General features: G+C 49.3%; 1 long non-coding RNA gene across 15 annotated transcripts in view; it reads right to left on the bottom strand.

Moving 5' to 3' along the window:
• The window catches only part of LOC121096652, a 48,816-nt gene that overhangs the window by 11,572 nt on the left and 12,770 nt on the right, over positions 1-24,474 (bottom strand). For 2 of the 15 annotated variants that reach the window (XR_005830641.1, XR_005830640.1), the window contains exons 1-3: positions 5,728-24,241; positions 4,775-4,932; positions 3,373-3,492 (exon numbers count right to left, since the gene is read on the bottom strand). This is a non-coding gene — a long non-coding RNA (uncharacterized LOC121096652). The other 13 variants (XR_005830635.1, XR_005830645.1, XR_005830633.1 and 10 more) reach the window with 13 other exon arrangements.

Below are 24,474 nucleotides of genomic sequence, written 5' to 3'. Positions count from 1 at the left end.
CAGCCCCCAGCAGGTGGGAGCTGCTCCCGCCCGGCATCGCCAGCAACACACACACACTCTCCCATCACATGCGTCACAGGGTTCTCATACATGAATTATTCCTAAATTAAGGTGAAGAACTGCAGAGATCTCAGGACAAACACATTATTTCTTTAGCCACATCAGGAAGGATGGAAAAGATCTCCAGCAGAAGATCAGCAATGAAGCAGAGGGAGAGACCTTTGGGACTATATAGATATTTTTTTTCCCTCCAGGAAATACTGGTGAAAAATGTTTTTTATGCTCACAGCAAGCCCTTCTGCTGTTCCCCCAGTGCCCCAGTGGCACCCTGCTCCTCGCCAGTTAGCCCAGCTCAGAAACATAAATATGCCTTGTAAAAATTATATATTACACTGTCCCTGCAGAGTAAGGGAGACCTGGAAAAGGGATGAATTGTCCCACATTCACATCCCTTCCAGTACTGCCACCTGCTTCCCAGGGAAGGGACCACTGGTAGTAGCAGCAGGGCTGCCCCTGGCCAGCTGTGCCCCCCCCAGCCCTGGTTGCCCTCCCTGGCGCCCACTCGCCCCCCCAGCAGAAGGTCCTGTAGAGTGAGTGATCCGTGCATGCTGCCACACAGAGCTGCTGCTAGCCTCGGAGTGGAGAAATCCTCACATCTCACTGAATTTAGGGCTGCAAAAGGTACTGGTGCTCCAAGTAGCTCTTCCAGGCTGCAGCCTGTCCTTCATGCCTCAGCTGGTGAAACTCTGCTGTTAAGCCAGAAGCAGAAACTGGGTTTTGTGGACAAGTGACATTTCCCTTTTGGCTGTTCCTGTTTGAAATTTTTTTTAAACTAGAATTTGCATTTTCTGAAACATCCCCGAAGAGCTGTCATTGAGATAAACCCATTTAACGTTGCTAATAATACCTTCCTTCTGCCTTCGAAATCCAAGAACCTGCTCCTTCAAGGAACTTCAGCACCTTGATATTTCCACGCAGCTGAAAATCAGTAAGCTGCATGCTCCCAGGGAGCATACCTGGAACTTTTAGGGAGAGGAGCGTCTGGATCAGCCCGTGCTCTTTACAGCTTTGCTCTGGAAGGCTCGGTCTGCCCAAGCTGAGACATCACTGAGCGCTATAGGGATGTACGTTCTGCGTTTTCTGTAGCTCAGTGCCTAAACACAGCCGAGACTGTTCTGGTCTGAATGTACTTATATTCCCAGCTCTGCAGCTACTCCCTGAACTGTGAGACCTTGCTGGATAGTGGGATGCCCCAGACCAGCCTCTGCAGGCCCCTTCCCGGACACCTGTGATGAGGTTGTGCCCGGTCTCAGCCTGCGGGGTAGGAGGGGAGAGGAGCCAGCGGCTGGTGGCTGGCGGCGGGCACCGACCCTGCGCCCCTTCCCATTTAGGGTAACGGTGCGGGTTCACCCCAGGTGCTGCAGGGAGCAAGGCGGGGGGCAGCCGGGAACCGGGGGGAGGCTGCGGGGTCTGCACCCAAGGAGTGGAGCTGGCCTCGTGCCGCAGGGAGGACAAAGTGTCTGTCGGAGGGGATGGGAAGGGGGATGGTCCCAGCAGCTCCAGGGGAGAAGAGTGAGGAGCCCCAAATGCAGGGGTGCTGCATGTGGGCGCTGGTCGCAGGGCGTGCACGCAGGAGAGCAGGGCATGGGGGACAGGGCGCCTGTCTGCGTGTGGGGAGCAGCCCCCCAGGCGTGCAGAAGGCACAGGACCTGGGGCTCAGCTTTCCCCACTTCAGCTGTTGCTTTTCTGGAAAAAGCTCATAGCCCAGGAGTCCTTATTCAGGCTGCAAAGCACATGTCTGCAGAGGTTACCGAAGAGGCCCACAAGCTTTAACGAATGCAAAGGGAGCAGGCAGCGCCGCGATCCCTTCCAAACCTCATGGCTCTCAGAGCTGACCCCGGGTCCCGGCTGGGGAAGGGGCAGCGCTGAGCAAGCCAGGACAGCACTGCCCATCCCTGCTGCCCACGGAGGGAGAGCCATGGGGTGGTGGAGGGGGCTGTGGGGACAGCAGGCACACAGACCTGCCCCTGCATCACCCTCCCACCTCTGGGGTGTTGCCTGAACTATAGAAACAGAAGCTTAGAGCAACAGCGCTTTGAGCCGAGTTGAACAATATCTCCTATTTTCAAGCTTCCCAGCGCTGAAAACGTCTCCCAGCCTGCTTTAACGCTCCAGGCACTGACACACACCAGCGGGGCTCTGCCCCAGCTAGCGCTCATGTGGACCAGAAGCTTTGCCAGTAGACTCATCCCTCTGCCCATCTGTAACAGCCCTGAACCACCAGAGGAGAACAGCTTAGCATCACACCCAGGCTGCACACCGCTGCTTTAGGAGGCACTCACACTGCTTACACCCACTGTAAACGACATACAACATCTGCAGCCGCAGTGTGGATGTTTGGTGCCACCTCTCTCCCTGATAAAGTTATACAGGGTAGCAAGCCAGCTTTGCCTATGCGAAACCTTCACGTGCCAAGGGAAGTTGCACAGAGTACGTCAGCATAACCAGCAGCCCCAGCTATATTCAGCTGAACCTGCCAGCATCACTCCCAAAGTGCAGCCTGGGAGGTGTGTGTGTAGGGGAAACGACAAACTCTAACATCAGCATTAGAAATTACACAGCCCTCCCCATCCCCCACCCCCAACATTACTGGATGCAGAAGAAACCTCTGATCTGCTGCTGAGTGGTTTCCTTGCCCCATTTGTATCTGCTGGCAGCACCCCAGTTGCAGGAGACCCCTAAGTGTCTCTGGGAGGGCTCAGGAGCTGCAGGCACCCAGCACAGCCACGCTGAGGCACGCCAGGGCACGCGATGGCACACCAGGCTTCCTGACATGGTTTGAATCCACATTTCTTTGTTAGGGCACAGCACTAAATCCTTGCCAACCACCTGGGGGGCTGCGTTTCCCCAGGAGGGGTTCAGCCTGCACTTCCGAGCTGGCAGGGGGGCACCTTGCATCTCCCCCATCTCAGGAGAGGTGCCTGCCCTGCGAAGAGCGTTTGGATTTTTGCTAGCTGTTACAGATGTCTTCATGCTTCAGATAAGAGATGTGTTGCTTGAATCAGCTGCAATTCTTGCCCTTGGAATCAAGTTAGATTTCAAACCTGAGCAGCAAAGCTCCTGCGTTCCTCATGCTCCCTCAAACAGCACGGAACGCAGATCTCTACTTTGACTTTCCGATTTCCTTGGGAATTCCAGATGCTCTGCAGGGGAATCTCTCCTGGCTCTCACCAGGAGCTTTATTTAAGCAGGTCCCTCCAGTGACACACACCCTCTTCCCACTTTCACAGAACTGGTTTTTCGGTTCAAACCCCAAAATTTCATAACTAAAGTCACTTTGCTCCTCTGCAGTGTCTGCCCCTGCTCACATACCTGTGTGACAATGCCATGTTCCCGAGGTCCAGCACAGCACAGGGCCAGGGGTTGGTGCCAGTCTCCAGCACTCATATAGCTCCATGAAAACATCCAAGAAGGACCTGGAGACCATGATGTCTGGGGAGAGGGAAGGACAGGGTAGTTTTTTTCTGCTTTCTTCACTATCTGCGTGTGTTTTAACATCTTAATATGTCCATGGAAAGTGGTGGCAAAGGTTGTGTGAAGAGATCAGAGGATGGTGATGGCCATTTATTGTTCCTCCCACATCTTTCATGGTGGGAGGGAAGATAAAAAAGGCATCTGGGAGAAAGCGTGAATCTCAGGAAGCAAAGAGCCAGTGTCATAATTTCAAGCAGAAGCAGTGATGTTTAAGAAAGCCTGTGAAGCTGGATAAGCCCAGAGCTCTGGACAAATACAGCTATTAATCTTTAATCCTTAATTCTTACGGGTGCACCAGACACCAAATCTGATAGAGAAACCAGGATTTTGCTGCAGGTCATACACGCAGCTATATGTGCTCATGCGGACAGATGTGCTTAATTATTAATCAGCTTTCATAACAGACTTGTTTGGGCTGGAAATTTGTTTAAACACTCCCTGGCTTTGGTGAGTGAGGTCAGGCTCTCAGCACCCCTCGCTCTTAGGGGGACACCTCTAGCACCCAGTCCTTGCCCCTGGGGCTTCCAAAGCCACTGCCACCAGTCCCACCTGCAGCCTGACATGGCTTCGGGAGGTAGATCAAAGCCTTGATTTAGACATTTCTGCTAATACAAGCGTCTGGTTTGATACAGACATCACGTTGCTCACCTGTACTTTCTTATGAAGGTTAAAGTCCCATGACGGGAACAACAGAGGCTGATACTGCAGACTACAGGAAAGCACGGACAGGCATCGCCCTGTCCTGGATGTGCTCCTTGTGCTGCTCCTTGCTCCCGCTTTTTGGCTGGAGCAGCAATGGGCCAGAAGGACCAGGGACAACGCGCTCTGTGAACTGGCATTCAAAGGATGCTAACAGCACATTCAGCATTGTATGTCTCTTCATCTTTTGCCTTGTAATCCCTTTGGTCATTATTTATTCATATGGGAAGCTGCTGTGCGCTATTAAGCAAGTGAGTAGGTTCCTCAGCTGCATTTTTAATGTGAGCCCAAATCAAGCAGAAACCAGTGACCACCATTTTCCACTTTTGTAACTTCTCTGCTGTCAGGTGTACTTCCAGCCCTTGGAAACTGGTTCTTCTGGGACTTTCTTGGTGACAGGCTCCAGTCTACAAGGGCTTTAAAAGTCACGCTCAAGTGTGAACAGCTGAAAGTCCCTATGAGAGCTTCACAGATAAGAGAAGTTTGCCAGACTACTCAAGATACTCCCAATTACCCCTAATTAAAACTAGGAAGGACTTACCTACCTTGATGAAGTTGCTCCTGGGATTTAAATCTGCAGCAAGCCTATGGAGAGGAGAGCATCCCCTGCAGGTTCTGAGGCTGTACGATCAGTGGAGAGTGTGGGGGCTGTGATTTCCGAAGATCAGTGCTTCTTCTCTGAAAGCCTAAAAGCAAACCCTGCAAAAAAAGTGCTAAAAAAATCATACATAATCTAGATGCTGGCAGGATCCAGGCAAAGAGAAAAGGAGGAATTTAGCAAATACAAACTGTAAGGCAGTCCTGTGGCATGAAGCTTACCCTTTGCACACAAAACATTATTCTTTGCACGCAAAACAAAGCCATGAGCTTTTATTCCCCTAACATAAACTACCATGAGCTTTTATTCCCAAGATAAAGGCTGTTTGCACTGGGTGGGTTAGCACTGTTAGAAGCAACGTTTGGTACTGAACCCCATCAGGCAGCTGGAAATGCTGATGCAGGGAAATGGTTTTGTTCTGTTGTGAAGAGCATCTGCATTTAGCCATGGGTCCCAGGGAGTGATGCACCACTGGTGCCTGCTCATGGCAGGGTGATGCTGGAGAGGACCCGTGAGCATGGTACCCCTCTGTCTGGGACCAGCCCGCAGGCAGGCAAGGAGCAGGCAGCTCAGGCTGGGCCACCTGCTCTCCCCCAGCACAAAGCAGTGTTCACCGCCCCACACAGCTCCACACTTGGTGCCTGCACCCCAGGAGCCCATCCCAGGCTGGGCACAACCTCCATCAGCGCTGCAAGGTCTGGCTTTGTCCCAGCTCATGCAGTGAGCACCCAAAAGATAAGGGGGAATTCAATGAACATCACTCTATGAGCCATGTTTGCAGATGTAAACATTTAACTTAAGCTTATTATTGCTCAGGGACTTTGGGCAGTATTAAATTAAATCAGTGGAGATGTGTGAGTTAATCCCCACGCTTTTCCAGCCCATTGCCTCCTTACCTTTGGTTCCCCATGATAGCGAGCTCAATCCTCTTTGGTCATCCTTCACTGGGAATGGCATCTGCTCCTGCACCACCATGGACCTGTCCCCTGAGTGCAGGTGTGGGCTGGCTCCAGTTTTTCCACCTCTTGAAACTGCAAATACTGGTTTAGAGGTGCTACTTGTTGCAAGTCGTTCACAGCAGCTGAGGCTGGAGCAGGTAGTGCCTCCAAGAGAGGCTCTTCCTCCCCGAAGCTCCTCCATGGGCAAGAAAAACAAGAGGACCTGGTGGGACCGTTGTCCCCTGCAGGAAGGTTGTGGTGCCCAACACGTTGGAGTGGTCCCTGCAGCTCAGACAAGCTCTCCAGGCTCTGTCCTCTGCAGGGCAGACAGAGCCTTCATTTCTGCTGGGGCTGCACCTAGGTGGGAGCAATGAGAGGTGGATGTTTTCATGTTAAATACTCTTCCCACCGATGCATCCATCACACGAAAAGTGAATTTTAGGCTCAGGAGAGCTACCCGTCTCCAGGACAGCTTTGGACACCCTCGTCAGGGTGAGCATCAGCATGCCACTAGTTCAGGCAGCAGCAGGACTCAGCGGCTTTAGCACAGCCCTCTGCAGGCGTAGCGAGTGATAGGGTCCCTTCAGTGATACAAACTGCTCCTCCAGTGACCACAGTGGCATGGAAAGGGTCAGGGTGGTGGCAGGGGCTGTTACAGCCCCTGTGAGGCTGGGCTGGGGTGACTAGTCAGGAGCTGCCTTTCCTGGGCTATCTGGTCCTGCAGGGACCTCAAAACAGAGGAAAATAATACAAAAACTATTCTCAGAAGAGGAAGAGCCATTTTTCTGCAGTCTGTGCAAAGTCTGTGTGCGCAATGTGTTATATTTCTGCACAACCCTGCGAGACAGGGCTCCTGAAGCCCCAGCACATGGGAGAAGAGCTGGCTCTGAGGCTCAGCCTCTCCCACAATCGTATTACCTGATTCACCAGCCACATACCTCCGTCTGGATCAGTTATCCTTGCATGAAGGGAGATTTTCCATGAAGAGGGAGAGTAAAAAACCAGCTGGTACTGCCAGATCTGCCTGGGCTCATTTGGGAAGCTGGGAGAGCCAGGGGAAGGTGGGAGGGAGGGGATGTGCGGGGCACCAAGCCCCATTGCTGACACCGGCTTCACCGGCCGCTCAGCCTTCCCCACGGCAGCAAGGGGCAGAAGCAGCAAAATCCCTGGTGTGTGTAAGAGGGAGGAAAAAAGACTGAACAAAATAAGCTCCATACGCAAGCTAAATATTTAAGGATTTGAACAACACACATTGGTGCTTTAGAAGATCCCCGGTTATAGGCAATACTCTGTAAGCCTTTTATCGCGCTTTCAACTCCTGCTGTGAACAGCTGCCCATCACTGAGGCTGTCTGCACCACTCGCAGGATCGTGGCAGGAGATTGGGGTGTTTGCTTTCAGCCAGGCATGAAAAAATATGTCCTTTAGCTTGACATTTGCATTTTCATGTTCTGGTTTCTGACATGATTGTCATCACAGGACATATGCAGGGATGCCTAAAATCTTGGAAATCTGGCCAGGCTCTTATGTTCTCCTGTGCTGCTTGCAAGCAGATGGCAGATCCTACCGCCTTCCTTCAAGCTCAGTTTCCTTACACCTGAAGAAAACTATCATCACTAAGAGAAGACCCATTTTTGCTCCCAGGTCTCATTTCAGGCTGGCAGACAATGGCCAGAGGAAAGGGTTCGCTCTGAGCCATTCAAATGGGTACCAAAGGAGCCTGAACATATGCAGTGCGCTGTTGGCAACTAATCTGACTACTGAAAACAACCATTAGAAAATGAGGGGGGGTTTAGGTTTCCAAAAACATTGAACTTTCCTTTTAATTATCTCCTTTCTGAGAAGTCTATCTGCCTGGATACCGATTTCATACCTCCCCTGTGAAGCACTGTGCAGGACCCCGGTGAAAGCAAAGGCTGCTGCTTTACCCGGGGGGAGGCCGATGTGCTGCAAAAGCACGATGCAGTGCAGAGGCAGACAGTGGGGTGCAAGGGTTTACATCTCCGTCCTGAGGTTCTGCATGGGGGATGTCACAGCAGCGCCTCAGTGGGAGGGCAAGAGCTGGCATTGCCTCCCATGGCCAGTCCCATTCTCAAAAGGGAGCTCCTAGCAGAAACCTGCCGACTGGGGTCTGCTGCGAAGAGCAAGGATGGTTTGTAATTTCCTTAGCTTTGTTAGCAGAGTCTCAAGAGCACGTTATTATTTCCCCTATAGCTCAGTACGTATTTTCAGATGAGTACACATGATCTCATCCACACTACGTGCCACAGCAGGGAAGCTGTAATCCCTCAGCTCAGATCGACTTAGAAATTAAGAGTGACAGAAGTGAAACAGAGCCTGGGAGACCGCCAGCAACCAGGCTGAGCAAGCTGCAAGAAGCGGAAAAGCAAATCCAACAACTGCTTCTTATTTCGCCTAGCCCAGTGCCCTAGGAGGTCCTAGCAGCCCAAGCAGGGTTAGCGGGCATCGGGCTAACCCATTCCAGTGCTCAGGGTGAAGCACAAAGGCAGCTGCTTGCAGCTGGGAAAACCCTCTGGGACACGAGGCTGGGCAGCGCAGGAAAGCTGGATGCGTCCTCCATGTAAAGCCCCACGGCTGGTTTGAAAAGCTCAGTCGTGTCTGTCACATTGCTGCTTCAAAACCTTTCTAGCCAACAGAAAGGGTGTGCATGGACAAGACTCTCAGAGACAACTTCAGTGATGCAAACAATCCACGCTCTCCCAAAAATGATAGTTGGGGACTTCTTCTAGCAGATACTTGATAGCCAGCACCAGGTTCACCCTGAGCTCCTGGGTGTCCTGAAGAAGCAAGAGGTCTTTATGGCCATGCCCATGTTTCAGCAGTGCGCACAACCCGAGGCATGGGGTGTAAAGATGGCAAGTACGTACCTGCTTGGTGAAACCATCTCGTCAAACATGGTCTGCAGCCCAAGTGCCCTGGTGGAACTAACCAACTCGCTGAAAGCGACACACAGGCAGCGATTCCCGTATTGCATCCATGGAACTTGCAGGAGACAACCATTCTGCTACCAGGTTTCAGAATAGCTGTAGTCAGCACATGAAACCTTAAAAATGCTCACTGGAAACAGATAAATCATTTTTTTGAGCACAGGGATTAGAAAGTCATTATTTAGAGTCTTTGACAAGCTTGGCAAAGTCCCCTTACATGAATTGTCAGAATGCAAATATAATTGATTCCAGCTTTTATGTCACTGCATTACAGTGTGGTTGGTTTTTTTCCCTTAAGTCACTGACAGAAGGCTACTCTTCTGTCATCTCCTTGACAAATGACCCCGAAGTCCTGCCAGCATTCATCCTAGTAGGTTAGTGCATGGGCTCAATACTCGGCTCTTCCATGCAGACTCCCGTCCCTGGCTGAGTTACACCAGTGTAAACCCACCCTAAGTGCAGTGACACAAAGCTCCGAGGCTTAAGGGAGGTTTAGCAGATCTTTCACCTCAGCCTTCAAATCCGACCAGTTTCCAGGCTTGCTGCTCCCCTTCCTGTCCCACCCTGCCAGAGCATCCTTCCTCACGGGGAGAAAAGGAGAAGCACAGTGAAGCAGCAAAGCCTGCCAGCAGTCAGGTTCTCCGGCAGGGTTGCAGCCCCATCTCCAGTTCTCCAGCTGGCACTTGCACACCAGCCAGGGACCCAGAGGCAGTAGCCCAGGGCAAATCCATGCCCAAACCATGAGCACCCATGCCAAGGTGCAGGCTGGCCCACCAGCACGGGGAGGGCGAGCGGGCAGAGCCCAGGAGGGGCTTGCCTCCCCCTGTACCTCCCAGACACACTGGCTACGTGGACCAAAGGCACGTCAAGGACTGTGCGGTGGAAATACCCACATGTGGGCTCGGAAAGCATGTCCAGGCTTGCACAGTCCTCACCACCCACTGCAGGCCCCTCTGAGCCCCCTCACTCTGGCAGCAACCACAGGCAAGGCAGGAAAAGGCAGCATCTAGGCATGCTTTCCATCAGCCTTCTGCCCCCTTGGTTCCTGAAGTGTTCCAGAAAGGGAAAAAAAAAATATTCAGCAAGGCATTTGATGTGTTACATATTAATTTCATTATGTCAATTAGCAAGTCCAACAGTTTCTAATGTTAGGGAAATAGTTTCATACAGCTGGGGCAGAGGAAACTGGGGGAAAACAGCACTGTTTTCCAGCAATTCCCTCCCACTGGCAAGAGGGGGAAAGGGTAATTACACTGGTCCTCAAGCATTTATCTAGACAATTATTAACGCTGTTGCAGTGCTTACCCAGAACAAAATGAGACTGAACTGGGCATGAGACACATTCCCAAAGGCAGGAATCATTAAAGCTTAAGCACTGAAACACTTCAGATGCCAGATAAGAGAAATCAGTCTTAAGACAGCTGAACCCAGAGGAGCCTGCAGTAACGGTGCAGCTGTGGTGATGGAAGAGAGCAATCGCCTTCAGAAACGACAAAAATCCCACCCGTGCAGAAAATAACTAAGGAGTTGGTTTCCTTTGCTCCATTTGATTTCAAGCCCAGTGAAAACATAACTCTGGGATGCCTTTACATGTCCCCACTCGAACAGTAGCAGGAGCTGTGCTCATTAGAGCTGCTGGTACTTGGTTCATTATTAATGCTGCCCACACTTGGTTCATCTCTGCTGCAGGTCCCCCTGCAGTAAGTGCTCCTTCTCAGAGCTGGAGCAACTGTTCCATCAGCAGCAATAACCGCAGGCACTGGAATATCAGATGTTTACGTGAACGTGAAATACACATAGAACAAGGGCCACAGGCCACATAGTGGCTCTGAAACAAGGGGTAACACTTCCACCCCTGGGCACTGTGATTCCCTGTGGGATTTGCTCTGAAGGAGGGCACAGCCACTGTCCTCAGCGACCCCAAAGAGCTGGAGGGGAGATACCTTGTGCTCTGCCACTGCATATGTGCACCATGGAGATTTGTCCAACAGCAGTCACTTACCTGATTAACACCCCAAGGATTTTTTCTAGTTGAAAACAAAGCACCTGTGAATACCCTTTTTTTTTTCTTTTTTTTTCTTTCTCCTCCTCTAACTCAAATACTGCTTTGCAAACTCCCAAGCCAAGCGTTGAGCCATTTGCAGCTGGGGAAGCCGTTTTGCAGAGCAGTTCCAGGCAGCAGGACAGCAGGGAGCAGCCGTGCCCCGCGGGCTGAGCTGCGCTCTCCTTCCCACAGCAGGCACCCACCAGTGCCAGAAACCACGCTTTCCTCCTCCACTGGCAATTTGTGACACTCTTTTGCGTACCACGGGGCTGCAGGGCCAGCCCAGGCTCCCATCCCTTGCTGTGCTACCCTACCAGGCAGCGTTCCTGCCCATCCTGTTCTCTGCTCCATCGCTGCCCTGGGTTTCACCCTGTGACCACCTCACCTGCAGGGACAGCACGCTGTGGGAAAGAGAAGGGAGAGACCTGCGCCCAGGATGAAGGCATTTTATCACTAGGCGAACCAAAAATTAACGAGGATGCTCAGCAAGCAAACCCCACCTATCGCCCTCCGCAGAAGCCCCCTCGCCGCAGCCCTTGCTGAGCAGCTGCCTTGGGAGAGCACCCTCACCCATCAATCCTCAGTCTAACGACAGCTCTCCTAGTGCTAGCAGAGAAAAATATCACAAAAATTCTAGTTGGGGAGCAAGCCCCACTCGCTCGCCCTTACAGGAGAACCGTGACTGACTCCCCTGCCCTGACAGCGAGCTGCACCCAAAGGGGCTCCCACTTGCTCCTCGAGCTCAGACAACTACGAGTAGATCCACAGGGGACTGAAAGGAGAGCAGACCACTAACCCAGAGCACAGAGCCATTTCGAGCCAATGCAGCTCTACCCCAAACACCGTGGGTTTTCCATGCCAGCAGCCAGGTTTCACCCCCAAAGGATCAAATACCAAACCTGAGGGTCCTGGTACTTACGTTGCCAGCTCTCTGGATTCACAGAGAGGGCTCCCTTTTCCCTAGGAGAAGTTTAGCACTGAAAATACTCTACACAGAGGAGCCCAAGAGTCTTATTTGAGACACTCTGCAATTGCAAAGGTCCCACTTAAGAGTGCACATCAGCACAGAGCTGCTACACAGATATACTTGGCTGTTATTGCAGACAAATCAAAGCACCACTGGTATTGTACTGCAGTAGTCAGTACAATTAATTCAATTAATTTGCTTTTAAAACACACCCATCTTGGAGCGCAGCTATTGCCTGTGCTCTTTGGAAGACCAGCACAAGGTCTCCTGCTCCCCTGGACCAGGTCACCCTTCCTCATGGCTGGCAGCAGCCACCAGGTCTGGGCTTTGCTGCATGCCAGGACTGACCCTGCCCACCTGGACACCCCAAGGACGCTCCAGACAGTCTTGGGTCTCAGACATATCCTGAGTCTCCTGTTCTGCTAATAGCTGATTTTATATCTAGAAATCACATAGTGTTTGAGAAAACCTCCACTCTCAATGAGAAGAACATGCTCTCACTGCGGTCGTTGCTGATACAAAGCATCGAAGAAAGATGCAGAAGGAGGGGAACCAAACCAGTGCCAACATAAGTAGTGCTGAAGTATTTTAATATTTATTCTCACTGACAGATGTGGTATGCAGATTAATAACTCCAAAGGACATGCTTCCTTCAAACTGTAAATATTTTCTGCTTTACACAGCCCCACCGCCTAGAAACACACCCGCTGTGTTACAGAACGCTCAGTATGAGAAGGACGAGGCCACACGTAGAGCCCAGAAACCTCCCAGCAGCACTGCACCGCGCCTGCGCTTGTACACACGCTTTTGCAAACATCAACCACGAGGAACTGTTCTAATATTCTGATATTTAAAATGAATAATGAACCCCTTTTATAGGATGACAAGGCCTCTCCTGACAGTTATGGAGACCTCTGTGGTTACAAAAGCCACTGAGGACCTGAATTTAGATTTACAGGTGATGCTGTGAGAACTTTGCGGGCACGTCCCAGCCACAGAGCACTCTGCCTTGCACAGCACAGGCCCTTGCTATTACTCATCTGGGACCCTCCAAACCCCCTCAGAGATGAGAAAAAATTACTATAGCAGAGGTGAAAGACCTCGGCACAGCAGCTGGAAATGGATTTCTTCTCTCTCTCCCCTCTTGCCTCCCTATAAGCTTTGCCAGAGGTCTGCATTAATATTGGAAACCACAGCTTCCAGAAAGTGCTCTGTAACGGTGGGGCCAGATCCTTCTGCCTGCACCGTGAAGGTCCCTGCAGGGGCTGTGTGATCCCCTTCCAACAGCATACAGCCCGAGACCACCTTCTTCTGGTTACAGCTAGCTTTAAGTGCTTTTGAGCAAATTTCCATAGTATCATCCTTGTTAATACACTTACCACAGGAGATTTTTCCACAGCCTTCATTTACTGGAAAAAAGATGATTTGTGGAGACAAATCACCCAATTCTTAGAGCTGGGCAGCACCAAGAGCACAGCCCCAGGGTCAAAAATTTTCTCTGGACCCACCATAAGGGAGCTGTCAGCATCCCCTCCGTACAAACGGGCAAACTGGGGATATTCTGGTGTAAACCAAACTCATTAAAGTACATGCGTTTAATATGAGGAATTATATATCGTTATATATTGTATATAATATATAATTATATATTGTTATATATTGTTACATATATGTATACATAAAAAAATACAAGATGCATATAGTCCACTGCGTTTAGGGTCGAAGTTATGTGGTTTTAAATACTATTTGATGCATAAGTATTAGTGGGATTCAGGAGCACAAGATATTCTGCACATCATGAATGGTCATAACATTTGTCACCCGGCTCCATTCCCCTGTAGCCCAGCCAAGTGAGGTGGCAGTCTCAACAGCATCCCAGAAGGGATGAGATGCTCGGGTCAGCCCAAGCTGTGCCTCAGTAACTGAGGGAGCAAAAGGTAAAACAGCATAGGAAAAAGGCAAGGGAGGCGGAAAAATCAATGTTTGGCTGGAAAAATAGATCACTTGCGCAAACTATTATCAAACTTCAGTAATAAAAAAATGGGTTCATCTGGTTGAAGATTTCTTTGCTTTTTCTCATGCCCTTGGAAGACAGGGTGCCATCTTCCAGCTGTGTAATTCATCGACGTTCGCTCTGGAATGTCTGCTTGGGGAAGAAGCTGGCACAGGGGCAGCTGGTAGGTGAGACTGGAAACCTGGAGCCGGGAGAGCAGAGCACCTCCCAAGCAAATGCAAACACGGGGCTCAGCTCCCTCAGGCTACATCTCTTTTGCAAAATAAAAAATGGATGGAATTCCGGTTGAAATTAATTAGCACTTTGAGGCAAAAGCAATATCTTACAGATGTTTTATTCCTCCTTGTGCATAAGGTGTTCCATTATCCATAAAAATTACACTTAGGCAAGAAACCAAGTGCCAAGAATGCTGTGGCCATGGAAGAAACGTGCAACTGCTACTGCGAGAGTCTGCAGCCCTCCACCTGCCACCTGCAGAGACGCTCGCTTCCTTCCTGGAACTCCTGGGGAAGGTTTCCCAACCTGGAGAATAATTCCATTTTTTGCTCCTGAAACTAATACCAACTATTTTAAATCACTTTCCATCTCTGCTCCCCACCACTAGCACAGCTTTGCTCGGGCTGCAGCAGGAGCCAGAGGAGCCTCCCAGTCTCACCCCAGGCAGAGCGGCGAGGCTCTGCTTTTTTGTGACTTTCAGAGGACTGAGAAACCTCTTCCATGTCACAGCTTCTACAAGGAATTACACACCCCCAAGGAACCAGCATGCAGAAATATAAGTATATAAATCTCAGAGGGGCTTAGTAATTGCCCTCTTGCACATAGGAAAGACCTGGACCCCAACAAGCCCAACCAGCTGGGACCTTTCTTGGTTGGTGTTGCACAAGGGGCACTAGAAAAAGTTTGTCATTGACTCAGGTGAAGGAATTTGGGTTTTTGCCATCAGGACAATGATGTTGCTAAGCCTCGTGATTTGTTACTTTACTGGATCTAGACCAGGTAAGCAGCACACTGGGAAATCAGGGAGGTAGAAGTTTCCAAGTGACAAACCAGCACTGTTGCTGCTTTTTGCCTCAAGTCAAATTTTAAGTCCTGTCTCCAGCTTTGCTCTCCCCGACCTCTCCCTGGGCTGTGCTGCAGTTTGACTTGCTGGGTTCAAGGCTGTAACGCTGATGTAAAATCTGTTTTGTTGAGTAAAAGCACAAGGTCTGCCAGGAGCAAAGCACTCCTCTCATGGATGAGCGTTAAAATGGAAATACAACACAAACTTGGCAACTTGCTTTTCTCACTCTTGTTTGCATGACAAGTCACTGGATGCATGGGAATTTAAGAAAGCCTAAGCTCTGAATCTAAGATTATATGAAAATATTTTCATTGTGAATATGGGTAATGTTTCTATCTTTTATGATTGCAGTGAGAAGCTTTTAAGCATAATTCAAAGACTCAGCTGCTAAAAGGGATAGAAAAAAATGCCTTAAAAATAAGGAACTTGATCTAGATATCTATCTTGATCTTGCAACATTACTGGATGGTAGCATCAGCCATTTATTTTTCTTGTTAAACAACAGTACTTCCTCTCCAAGCAAAACTTTTTTTATTTGGAGAAACCATAAGCTACTGTTAAACCAGCTACCATATCACTGCCCGCTGTTTCAGACCTTCAAGGAAATTCTCATTAAGCCCCAGCAATAGCTTCCAAGGCTTACTTCTTTCCTCTGTAAGTTGGTTGACTTACTGTTTGAAGCTTTCTGCTGGGCCTCCATTTCTTCTTCTGCCCATGCTTGCAGAGTTAGGCTGCTCTCATGCCAAGAGCTCTCATGGACTCTGGACCTCCTGTCCCCACACGCCAGACTCCCCTGGGAGCCTGCTTTGTGCACAGGATACACCCGATGCCATGTTAAGCACCTCATAGCTCTTTCCAAGCAATACACAGCTATATTAATGTGCATATCCATAGATCTCCTGACCCAAGTTATGAGCATCAACCAAGAACAGACAGCACAGGAGCACTTCAGAGGTTCCCCTGAAGCATTCAACATATCCAGTGCAAACCCACTACCTCCGTTTATCACTTTGTAAAAGTAGGGCATAAAGTGATGTGCAGGGACCATCAGGAAGTCTCCCATCCACCTTAGAAGAAATTGGATTGACCTTTAATGTCCAGGCAAGGCAATTTAATTGCAACTTGATAACGTTATAGTCTGGTTCTCTAGTATGTATTCAAGTAACTGCAGCTATTAATTCACCAGGGCAGAGTATAACTGGGTATATCTGATTTTGTAGCTCTCTGGCACTATTTCTTGCTGAACAGGCAGCGACGTCCGAAGGTGGTGCAGCCGCTGCCACAGCTCAGAGGGGTCTGTGCCACCTGGCAGCTTTGCTCACACAAGCCAGGGGCCTCAGCTGGTGCACTGAGGCCATCACATACCCAGTCTGGTTAACTGCTTCATCCCCAAGCCCCCATCTCCCTTTAATGCAACTTTTCACAAGGATCATCCTCCTAGTCCTGTGAGTGTCCTCGTCACCTCTCCAAGCCCTAAATACTGTGGTGGTTTCATAAAAAGCAAGAGAAAACATAGTCAGTCACTCAGCTGAGATCCTCAGATCATCCTGGGGATGCAGGAATGAGTGAGAGCTTGGTGACTAAACTTCCCGAGCAGCCACGGGTATGCTCAGCTGTGCTCTCCACTCCTGGATGTTACTGAGCCATTTCCATATCCATTGCTGAAAACGCATATTTTACTTTCCTAGCAATGTGATGACTCCATTATTTCTGCACAGCGTGCGTCAGCAATATCAGCCAGGAATTTGCTGTGTCCACAGTGACCTCTATTTAAACCTGTTCTTATTGTTTGCTGCATTAGTCTCTCATCCATGCCCTACCCTGTCCGTGGCACCCAGTGCCACACTACACAAACACTGTACTTGTGAGCATTTCTGCTCCTACGCTAGGAAGATGGATGTGTAAGTTTCCCATTACGGTCAATGGACAAAAAAAAAAACCACCAACCACCAAGTGATTAATAATCACTTCTGCAGACTGAATCACTATTCCTAGCTGCTTCTCTAGAGTAGAGAACATGAAGTTACTTAGCTATTAAGTGATAGATCTCAGCACAGGGACTGTCCTCCTGCGTCTACAGCCATCTCTGCCATGGATCCTGTCTAACAGCAGAAGTTAAACACAGCACAGGCACGTCATGGTTTATAACACCCCAGGCAGAGGCAAACAGGCAGAGCAAATTTCTGCTGCATCCAGCAACCCCTGAAGTAACGGGCTGCATTAGGAGAGTATATATTCCACCAGCTCATATAGAAACGCCTATATAATGTAAGAGATCAAATACTTCATTGGCCCCAGCGCTGGGCATCTTTGTGATCAGGTTTCAGTTGAGTTTTAGCTGGAAATGGCACGGTGAAGACTGTTGCAGTAAGTTCTCAGACAAAAAGGACAGCTTACAGGCAAAACGAATGCACAGTAACATTCCCAGTACATTAACCTTCCCTCTGCTCACCTAATTGCCATGGAATGTGACTCCAGCCCACCGGGAAACTGCCTCTCCACCGCTCAGCGATGGTTCCCAACGCCAGCCCTCACCGCCTGCCCCTGGCGGGGACCGGGCGCTGAACAGAGCCCAGGAGAAACATGGTCATCAGGACCTTAGCTGGGTATGGCAGGTGTCTGCAGAGATTCCCAGCTATTCCTGACCTTTTTGTTCTTTTTGCATGTAAAAATGAACACCTACGGGAAGCATGTGAAAACACCACTGGAAGAGCAAGATGTGACCAGGGCGTCCAGCTAGGCTGGAGATGAATCCCCCAATCCTGCTAACTCGGTACACTGGAACACATGTGCAACATATGGAATGAGTGAAACAGAGACATCATACATTTTAGAAAACTGAAAAGATCATTTTTAGGAGAAACAGACTCAGTTTCCAGCAAAGAAAACATAAAGCTATAAAAGCACATTTTCTGTGGCTTTTTTCTGTACCAAAACCTACGGAAATAGTGAGAATTTTTTTATTATTATTATTTTTATTTCTCGCACAGCAGATTGAGGTTTAGATTTTTGACCCAACCAGAAGGGAAGCACACTCTACAGCAGCTGGGTGCACTGCCAGGGTAACCCTGTGCTGAACTGCCGCAGCAGCAGCGCTGCTCAGCCCCAAGCCAGAACCAACCTGGGCTGACGTCCCAACCTCCCCAGACCAGCGACTCCAGACAAGCTACCTGGGTCAGGTTTGTGCTCTGACTTTCCCTGGAAAGTTATCAGGACAAAAATCAAACTAAAAGCCCACAGCACCACTCATCAGCATCACACAGCTCTTTGCTTTTGTCCATGCACAGGAGGTGATCTGGTGGCAAGTCTGGGTGCAGCCCTGGATCTGTGTGGTATATATAAGTCATCATCTCCTAATGATTTCAAACATTTCAAAATTTCAATGATTTTCTATTTATTTTGAAATCATTAGGAAAAAAAATTCCTAATGATTTAAAAAAAAATAAATTTCAAGGTTGCTGAGTTTTAGTTCTGCAGAAGTTTTCTGCCATGCGACTTGAATATTAATATCAAGGGCTCAGGTTTCCTTCATTGACCGGGGAGCCTCGTAATTGAAAGCAAAAATGCTTCAAGGAGAATTACAGAAGTGGGAGGATATTCAAACTTTTTGGCCTCATAGGATGAAAATAATAATTTCCTACTGCTGGCAAGGAAATTAAAACCTTTCCTTGCTTACTTGTGAAGCCATTCCCTGGCAACATCAGTCTGAGAACTGCAAGCTTTTCTCTTTTTAGGAAAGGATAAAATATTTAGAAGTAAAGAGAGTAATACATAATACAGTTTTGCTTGAGAAGGGCGCACAGCGCTGCCAGAACATGCACCACCAGAAGTACCCCACTGGCTTGGCGTCAGCGTTCAACCCAGCGGCACAAAGCAGCTCCCCCGTTAGTTGCATCTCATGCTGCTTCAGGATATTCAGAAAGAGATTTGGAGCCCAGGCATCATACCAGCTGCCCTGGGACTGAGCTCTCCTAAAGGTTATCAGTCATGAAGCACCTCCAGAGCCCTACTCTCATGGCCAGCCTCTGACCAGGCTGATTTTTATCTGGAAAACATCCAGAAAGCATTTGTCTTCTCTGACCCTATCTGAAGGAAGAGGAAAGGGTTCTTGGGTTGCCTTTGCTAAAATCAATAGAAATCAATGGGGGGGGGGGGGGGGGGGGAAAGAAAGGAGCTTTGGTTTTCCTCAAGGGGCACCACTCGCAAGCCATCACCCACCACCCGCCTGGGTGTCTCCTGGCATGGGAGGGCGGGCAGGAGGGTCTCAGGAAGGCACAAAGAAACTGGGATTTTGTGTGGGGATAAAGGACGCTGGCAGCCAGCTGCCGATGCCTTTCTCTGCCTCTTCTCAGGAGCCCAAAAACCAAGCACACACGATGCAAAATGTAACTTTGTCACCTCCATCCCCATATGCGTGTGCCCCAATCCAGCTGCTTCTACTTTATCACATAGCCTGAGCATTCTGTAAAGTTTTACACCAAGCCGTGGCAGACTTTCGAAAAAATCCGAACGCAAGGAAGATGTCATACAGAATTCGTATCAACTCCATGAAATACAATACAAGAAGATAAATGTGAGCTTTCTGCCTGAGATGTTTGCGAATAAATCTGAGCTACTGATGCCTGTGGGTGTCTCCGAGTGAAATATTCACTTCTCACTAATAGAAATATTTTGATTAACAACTTTATTTGCCTAGTGGCAAATACCACTTTTTTTTTTTCTTTTAAATCAGACAAGTGTCATAAAAGATTTCATTTGCACATTAAGAGGAAATTTATAAAGTACTTGGTATTCGAGTTCCCTCAGCAGGCAATTACAGATATGTTCTACTTTTTGAACAGTTTTGGTTGGGTTTTTTAATTAGTCTCAAGGTGACTTCCAGCATACAATCCCGCTGGATTCCCCCTAAAACTGCTCGTAATGGTTAGTTTCTCATGCTTACTGCAGCACTTTATTGTGTAATATCTGCACTGCGATCAGTAAAAGGTCCAATTTTCAAAACATACTGAAAACTAGGAAACAAGGGTGAGGGATGACGCAGCTATATTTATACACGGTGTGATTTACTTCGGAGTACGCATGAGCCCCAAGTGCAGAGAAGGAGCCTGTTATAAATCAGTTGAATTCAACTGCTGACTTTTCCAATAGATTCAGGAGAGAAAATTCTCCAAACCCCTTGTTCTTCATGGTCTTGCCTGTCTCCTGTCCTGCCTCAGTGCCCCTGGGTATGGAGCATTTCATCCGTGGCTGGGTGCATCACTCCCAGCAGGACTCAGACAAGCAGTCTTTCTGGGAGCACTGGGTCCAGCTGCCCTCCAGGGCCAGTTAGCCCAAGGCAGGCTTCCCCTTCTCCCCTCCTGCCCAGCATTCTCAGATTAGATGCTGTGATTTAGAGAAAGCTGGAGAAGGCTATTCTAGATGAACAGCATTATCGTTAACCCTATTCCAACTATTCCGCACATGCTTTGGGTACCTTACATGCAAACTCTGCCCACATCAGCTGGCTCTTCTCCAGCCAGCAACATTCCAGATGATGCTGCCAACCCTGCCCCTAGCACAGCCACTCCAGGAGCTCCCGTGCATCACCACCTGCTCCCAGCACAAGCGGTGCTAACAGCAGACTTGTGCCTCTCTCCCACCCAGGTGAGCGGCAGCAGCAAAGGGACGGGACGGACCCAGGAGCAGCGCATCCCGGTCACTGTGGTGGTGACGATGGCAATTTGCTTTCTCCTTTGCTGGCTGCCATAAGCAGCTGTGGCACTTATAGCTCTAAGTGAGGAATCTGGTCTCATCACTCCTGCAGCCAGCATCCTCCCACCCAAACCTGCCAAAAGCAGCAGAGCCTACAAGCCCATCATCTACGTATTTCTGAACAAACTGGTAAGTAAAATGTTACTTTTACATTTATTCAGATTCAATGTATGCAAGAATTACAGAAATAGGGAGAGGAAATCAGGAGTGTATTGGTGACATCACTGAAAAACCAAATGAGAAGGAAGCACAGAAAAAGGGCTACAAGGAGCAAATTTAATTGGCAAGCCTGGGCTTTTGGAAGTTGGATAACCAGCTTCCCACATGTCCAAACAGCAATTGATGGGGCCTTCCTTTCCAGACACAATTTGATGAACAGCAAGTTAGACATGGAGGAGAGGAAATCAATGTTCTGGCAAGTGTAAAGGCACCAGATACTGTTTGAAGTTGATTCAGATACATGAAAACTTGTAAGGACGTGAACCCTTGCTACCCTGCGCCATGCCCCAGCACAGCGCAGTGCCCACACTGACTCCTCTGCTTTGCAACACCAACCTTCCCTTTCCCAATTTACTCTTTTAACGCCCCCCAAACCCTTCAGCCGCTCTTCTGTCTTACTCTACCCCTCCTAACAGCTGGAAGGAACCACAACCAGCGAGGATCTGTCTGAAAACACTGCGGAGGAGCTGACCTTGGAGCAGGGGACAGCACAGCTTGCTTCAAATCCCATGTTTTGCTCCTCTTGCCATGCAGAGTGCCAGAAAATAGATGGGAGGAGAGTACCAGGCAAGGGGCTCTAGATGTACCTAGGGCTTTACTTCCTGCTAGAGGGCTGGACTCAGGACTACCCTCAACAGGTGGTGAACACAAGACAGAGGCTCTATAATATCTTCAAAACACTGCACACAGCAAGCGAGTAACTGTCATGCTCCATACCCTTCCAGCAAGACACGAATTCCTGACCTTGCCCAGCTCCATCTCAGAATAGGCGTCATGTACTGACTCATACCTTTTGGAAACTTCCTCTAAAAAAATTGCTGTGTGCATAACAAACGATCCCTTTTACTCATCCAAAAAGATGAATTTCAGCCCCATGAGTCAGGAAGCAGAGCAGCACATTCTGAACATCGTCCTCATCTCCACAATGAGCAGCCAGAGAACGTGGGGTTTAACTATAGTCAATACAAAATAGAAGTGCTTCATCACAGCATGCAGCTGTCAGTTCAGCCCAAGAGTTTTGCTTTGACCCTGCTTTCCTCTCCTTGGAGACTCCAAGTACAGATACCTGGAGTACAGGTACAGACACCAGTAGTCTCCTCAGCTGGGATTTGATCACCCTGCCAGTTTCAGTCTCCAGTCCCTCCCAGTCCTGCAAATGGAAACGGTGAGCTGAGGCAAGGTGAAGAATAAAGGTACTGTGCAGAGCTGGGGCCACATTTCCAGCCATGCCACAGCCCGCTCGGGAGGATGCCAGACCCTTTGACAGTAGCATGGGGGAAAAGACAGACCCTCCCATGATGATTTGTGTCTGTTCAACTGCTCTGAAACCCCCTTGCTGACCCCTGTTTGCATCCCCTGGAACACTCACAGCATCAGCTCACGTTTGTTCAGCTAATACACCTCAACTAGATTCTGGTTCATACAGTCAGGAGGCTGTCAGGGTCTAATCTCTGCAGAAGAAAATTGTTCATCAGATAAAATAAAGGAGTAGAAGAAACTTTATAAGGCCATCTACCTGCTTTTTCTGCCACTCAGTCTGTGCAAAGGTTTCTCTCCTTTTTCCCAACCCAGTAAAAACGGGCCCTATGACTCCTCCTTGCTTCGTGCCTCTTGCAGTACTGTTTGCATTTGCTTCTCTTCCTTCCTCCTGCTGCTAATTAGTCCCTAGAGCTCAAAGAGCAAGTTTTTTCCCTGGTACACTTAGTTGTACTTTGTCTGAAAGGTTCCCAGAAATGGCCAAACCAGAAAATGTACTCTCCCTTAATCAGCACGCGCAGGATTTCCATGAATCGTGTCAACTGCACCCGGTGACCCCGGCAGAGGGAAGCTGATGTGTCCACCCCGCTGCCAGGTTGGAGATGGCTGGGTTTCACAAGAGCCCTTCCCCACACTCTGGGTGTGTGTGGAGGACTGTGTCCTGGTCCCAGCTGCAGTCCTACACCCAGCAGAGGGGAAACTCATGATTCAGTCCAGGAAATGTTTCAAAATCATGAAACTTTCCCCTCTCCCTTCCCAGTAGGCTACATCATCTTGTGCAAGCTAAGGGAAGGCGGTGCTGTTCACGAGAAAAGACGCAAAAGGTGATGCACAGCATAGAAGGGGCAGGAGCTGGGGTAGCCCCTCATGCAGGGACAGAGAATAACCGCGCAGAAGAGAAGGAGGGGGGGTGAACAGAGATCTACAGAGAACAAGCAGAGAGCATCAGAACTAGTCCAGTCCCTCAACCAGCTTCAGCTCCACTAGGTCAGGCACATGTAATTGATCTTTGCATTTCTGCCTGTTTTATAACAGACGGATAATTTGTTTCGATGAGCCCAGCAAACCCTCTACTTGAAATTATTTTTGGAAGCTGTCAGGAAGCACAAGCAGTAAATCACTGTCTCTTGAAAACAAATTATGATGGTAAAGGATTGATTTGAAGTCTGGCAGTAACTGTGGCTGTTTTCACTGGGTCGAGAAATTCCCGGGGGGGAAGAAGTTTCTGTGACACTGTCCATCAGGTCTGCTCACTGCTGCACTAAGCTCGGGTGAGTACATTGCTTTCTTTGCTTGTGCTCAGCCTCCTGCAGGACTCCTGGCTTCTTCCCTGTGACACAAATAATTCTTTTGCTTCTCCTTTATTAGTTATTTTTAAAAATATATACTTTCGTGATGGAACATGGAAGAGGATATTACCATCCCCTACCAGGGGAAAAGCACCCAAACAGACCAATGTCCGCCAGGGCTTCACTGTTGTTACACCCCGCCAAGCCTTGCTCCTGTGCCCGGGAGCAGCACCAGCCAGAGCCACCTTTATAAACTGCAGCAGCATCACCCGTTAGCCCTGGTACCCAGGGGAGAGATGGAAGCCCTGAGCTAATTGCAATAACGGATAACTGCCATCCCAGCCCAAATCCCGTCGCAGAACCATCAAGTCTGGCTGACTCAGCACTCAGCAGCCTGCTCTGTGCCTGCCCGGCTCCCCGGCCAGGCTCCCTGCCCCGCGAGATAACTGAGCATCACTTCAAACACACAACCTCCAGCAAACCAAGAGAGGCAGTTGAAAACACGACAGGCTAATCTTAACATGTTCATGGGCTGGAAGGGTCACTCTATGAAACAACACAGACTGTGCGGAGGAGTTATCTTTCCTACAGATGCTTTCTTAATTAATCTCTTCACTAAATAGGTTGCTTAGAGGCAGCAGGTGAACACAAATTAAACTGGGTTTATCCACATCAAACACCCATCCCTTAAATTCACCATAAATTTTTACTACTAGGGTTACATATGCGCTTTGTTTTGTAGTTTTTTGTTTCTAAACCCTGCTTGGTTTTCATTGCTCAGTGAGTATTTTGGCTGCGACCAGTGTTCAGGTTTCCATACTCAGGGCAGGCAACCAAGGCCATACTCCGAGTTTCACTGCACTCACGATTAAGGGCAGCAGGGGCACCTCAGATCGGAAAATGCCGACACAGTTGGTTTTAATGTCTCATACTCACGTGAAATCCTTCCCACCTGAGCTCTTCTGCAGGGGCTGACAGCTTTGCTCCCCCAACAGAGCAGCTCACTGCACCTCTGGCCCTCATGCAAGCGCAGGGGCCGTAGCCAGCTCCACACAAGGGACATGCACACACACGTGCCCAGCAGTTGCTCCGCCAGCAGCACAGCCAGGGACACACAAGCGCCTGCCTGCAGGCTCTGCCCACAGCAGCACCCAGTG

The sequence above is a fragment of the Falco naumanni genome, chromosome 13, assembly GCF_017639655.2.
Source record: "Falco naumanni isolate bFalNau1 chromosome 13, bFalNau1.pat, whole genome shotgun sequence".
NCBI classification, from domain to species: Eukaryota; Metazoa; Chordata; class Aves; order Falconiformes; family Falconidae; genus Falco; species Falco naumanni.
Note: the sequence above shows the minus strand (reverse complement) of the source record. Positions and strands in the feature narration are given on the sequence as shown.